Here is a 4,747-nt window from a genome sequence, read left to right as displayed (position 1 = left end):
TTTCACTGACCCTCCATTAAACCAAGCATAATGTTATTATTCTCCAGGGACTGGTCCCTCCTGATACTATGTCTAATTGGTGGTGGTGGCTGTGTGCCGTGGAGTCGGTTCCGACTTATAGCGACCCTGTACTGGGTTTCCAAGGGTGTTAATCTTTATGAGAGCAGAACGCCTCATCTTTCTCCCGCGGAACAGCTGGTAGTTTCTAACTTCTGACCTTGCGGTTCACAGCCCGATACGTAACCACTACGCTACCAGGGCTCCTTATACTATGTCTAAGTATTTGTCTGAATTCAGTCTTCAAGAAGGACCATTTTCTGTCTGAAGTCTCTAAAGGAAGCTTCTCCAAGCTTCTGGTAGCTGCAGGCATTCCTTGTCTTGCAGCTGCAGTACAACTCCACAATTCCACTGCCACATTGTTTTCCCTCTATCTGGTATTTCTGTGTGTTCCCTCATTTTATTCAGATTAAATTAAGACTCACTTTACTCCAATATAACCTCATGTTAACTAATAACATTTTCAAAGACCCTATTTCTAAGCAAGTTCACTTTTACAGAATTTCAAAGTATCTTTTGGGGAATACAACTTAATCCAAAATACTTACTAGATATTCTAAACCCTAAATTACTAAACGCTAGTAATGTAAACATACATAACACATAATTGTTGTTAGGTTTGGAGGAATTTCCCCACTAGGAGTTTACAGAAGTCCCAACCAAACTGCACTAAATGTACTCTTGTTTGGCTTGTTACTGTTAAGTGCCACCAAGCAGGTTCCAAATCATAGCAACCCTATATAGGGTTTTGGAAGCTGTAAAACTTCAGAAACAGAAAGCCTCAAGCTAGTGGACGTGAACTGCCAACCTTGTGGCTCACAGTCCACAGCTTATCTTACAGAGCCATCACACTCCGTTTCTTTGGTTTAGTCGTCTTAAATATACATAATCACAAATTAGTATAATAATGAAAAGTCTGATACCAATGCCTCTCAAGAAAATATATAAAGATTATCCATACTTTGAATAGAAGACAAAATCCAGGAAAAGTAGAGTCTTGTATCCCAAAGATCTTCTTTTATTAATAACAGAGGACAAGAGAGAGTAACTTACAGTGTTGTTTGGCATGAACATGAATACCATGATGGACATTTCAAGTAAATGTGAATAACTGCCCTTTCCGGTTATTCACTTTGTAACTGGAAGAGGACTGATAACTATGTTTTCAGGGAAGAAGATCCTCCTGGACAAAGCAAATGCCGATAATTTATTGAAGTCATTTTACTTTGGAGCACCCATTTCCCAAGAAGATTTGGGTCTTATAACAAAATAAAGTCCAAGAAAGAGGTTTTTTTGTTTTTGTTTTTCTATTTCTGCACACAAATAGCAGAGGGCAAGAGATTCCTTTATATATATTTACCTGGATTTGCCTGCATATCATGATTTATCCTACCTCTCCATGCATGTCAGATAGCATACATATCCATCATATTCCTACAATTACAGCCCATTGACCCACCAAGAATTTTTCCTGCCTCAACACAGAATGCAACCTGTTTGTGGGTGTAATGTATATCTACAAACTAGAACAACAAAACAAAAACACCATCTTGCTTATCCAGCATACCAATGAGCTACAAAAAGCTGTGTATATTTACCTAATTATTGTTGTTGTTGTTGTTGTTACGTGACATTGACTCAGTTCCAACTCACAGCAACCCTATACACAACAAAATGAAATATTGTCTGGTCCTACACCATCCTCACAATCTTTGTTAAGCTTGAGTCCATTGCTACTGCCACTGTGCCAACTCATCTCATTGGGGATGTTCCACTTTTTTCTTTGACCCTCCATTTTACCAAACAAGATGTCCTTCTCTAGGGATTGGTCCCTCCTGATAATATGTCCCAAGTAAGAAAAATGAAGTCTTGCCATCCTGAAATCTAAGGCATATTCTGGCTGTACTTCTTCCAACACAGATTTGTTCTTCTAGCAATCTATGGTACTTTTAATATTCTTCGCCAGCCCCATAACTCAAATGCATCAATTCTTCTATGGTCTTCCTTATTCATTGTCCACCTAATTATAGTCAAGCCTTAATTAAATAAATGAAGAAGATCTGTAGTTAATTTTAAATAATATGTTTAAACTTCTGTATGGTAGTAGTGGTGGTAGTGTGCCGTGGAGTTGGTTCTGACTCATAGCGACCCTGTATAGGGTTTCTGAAGCTATAAATCTTTATGGGAGCAGAAAGCCTCATCTTTCTCCCATGGAACCGCTGGTAGTTTCAAACTGTTGACCTTGAGGTAGCAGCCCGACTCATAATCACTATACTACCAGAACTCTTTAAATTTATGTATACTTAACTTTAAATATATGTATGTAATGGCACTTGGAGTCCTGGTGTGGCGCTGTGGATTAATGCACTGGACTGCAAAGTCGGTTTGAACCACAAGGTTGGTGGTTGAAGCTCACCAGCCACTCCTCTGAAACCCTATGTAGGGTCGTTATGGATCGGAACTGACTCAAAGGCACATAAAAACAACAACAATAACAATGGTACTTGATAATATAGCTCCCTGCTATGCTGGGATTTATCTCAAAGATAGTAGTGAAAATTTACTAGGAAGTTCTGGTTCCAGAACTTAATTTCCCAGACTTTCTTGATCAATCCTTCCAAGTTGTCTAGTTCATGTTCTTTCCACAGGGACTGAATTTACTTTCCATAAAAATTACTTGGAGTAAGGAAGATGGTGAAGTGGTTGAATATTGTGTTTGCAAAATATATAGAAGACAGGTAAGTATTAACAAGCAGAACATCTACTGTCAACAATGAGAACCAATATAGAATAATAATGTAATTTTGATATTGTTGTTGTTGTAGTTAAACACCATCAAGTTGGTTCTGACCCATAGCAACCCTGTATAGGGTTTCCAAGGATTGGTGGTGAGCTTGAACTGCTCACTTTGTGGTTCAAACCAACTTTGCAGTCCAGTGTATTAGCCCACAGTGCCACACAAGGACTCCTTTGATGGATGTGCTGAGAAAAAAAAATATGTAAAGATGATTTGTTCTGGTTTAGAAAAAAGTGCTATGCCAGCATGTCAGTCAAGCCCTTGCTATTTATTGATCATCTGAGTTTGAGCAAGTTACTTGAACTCTTTGACCTTCAGTTTTTCCCTTCTATAAAAGGGAAATCATAACACTCACTTTTCAGTTTTGTTGTGAGCATTAGTTACATCTTTAAAGTACCTTGTTCAGAGTCTTGGAGTATTCAATGGTGATGCCTAAAATAGTGCCCAACCCATATTGTTTCTGTTGTTATGAAGTGCCATCTAGTCAGTTCTGACTCATAGTGACCCTGTACAGAGTTTCCAAGAAACAGCTGGTGGGTTTGAAGTGCCAATCTTGCAGTTAGCAGTCCAGTGCTTATCCTACAGAACCATACTACGAGTCTTGTAAATAGTTATTATGTGCCAGCTCATTGGTTCTGACTCATAGTGACCCTGCATAGGGTTTCCAAGGCACGGCTGGTGGGTTATCCTACAGCACCACACCAGAAGTCCTGTAAATAGTTACTATGTGTTAAACACATAGTAACTATTTAATAAATATGTGTCAAATGACTGGCAGCTATAACAATAGTAGCAATAATAATAATATGTAAAGTTTTATAAGATAAAAATAATAATATAGAAATAAAATATTTATTACATTTTGAAGTCAGTCCTGGTGTGGAGCTGTAGGATAAACACTGGACTGGTAACTGCAAGATCACCATTCACTTACCAGAATCCCTACATAGGGTCACTATGAGTCAGAACCAACTCAACAGCACTTAACAACAATAATGATTACACTTAAACAATTTAGGAATAACTTAGGCCACTGCTAAGGAGCCCTGGTGGTGTTGTGAGTTACATGTTGAGCTGCTAACCCCAAGATCAGCAGTTTGAATCCATCTGCTGCTCCATGGGACAAACAGGAGGCTTTCTGTTCCCATAAAGATTTACAGCTTCAGAAACCTGACATAATGTAGTTGCTATGAGAATCAACTTGATGGCAGTAGGTTTGGTTTTTTTGTGTGTGTTTGTTTGTTTGTTTGAGCCACTTCTATTTAGTACCAAACAAAACCAAACCCACTGCCATTGAGTGATTCCAACTCATAGAAACCATATAGGACATAGACTTGCCCCATAGGGTATCCAAAGCTGTACTCTTTCTGGAAGCAGACTGCCACATCTTTCACCCATGGAGCAGCAAGTGGGTAGAAACCACCAACCTTTTGGTTAGCAGTCGAGTGATCTGACCACTATCTACCAGTGCTCCTTCTATGTGGGGGCTTCATAAAAGTTCATGGAAAAATGAAATGTAAAGATAATAGAATTTTCCATGAACTTTTAGAAGTTCCCTCATATTTGAGGCAGGGGATGCTAAAAGATAAGCTGTTTCGTTTTTTATTCTGACAGATGTGTTACACAAAATGTGGTGTTTAATAATTATTGCTGAAAGAATTGAAATTGTAAAAGAATTCCAGGAAGCCAGAGGCTTCTAGGTAATCTATGAATCATAAAGGAAGGAATCACCATTTTCTGGCTAGATGTTGATTTTCTAATGTCAAAACAAGATCAGCAGTTCTTAGACTTTCCATTACCTTAGCTTAAACTGACCTCTTCTCAATGACAAAGCAAAGTAGGACTCAGGGCAACCCTGAAGGTTTGGCCAGTGAGCAGTGTCTCTTTCTGCCT

This window comes from Chrysochloris asiatica, unplaced genomic scaffold (genome assembly GCF_000296735.1).
Source record: "Chrysochloris asiatica unplaced genomic scaffold, ChrAsi1.0 scaffold00190, whole genome shotgun sequence".
Lineage (NCBI taxonomy): Eukaryota > Metazoa > Chordata > Mammalia > Afrosoricida > Chrysochloridae > Chrysochloris > Chrysochloris asiatica.
This window is presented reverse-complemented; position numbering follows the sequence as displayed.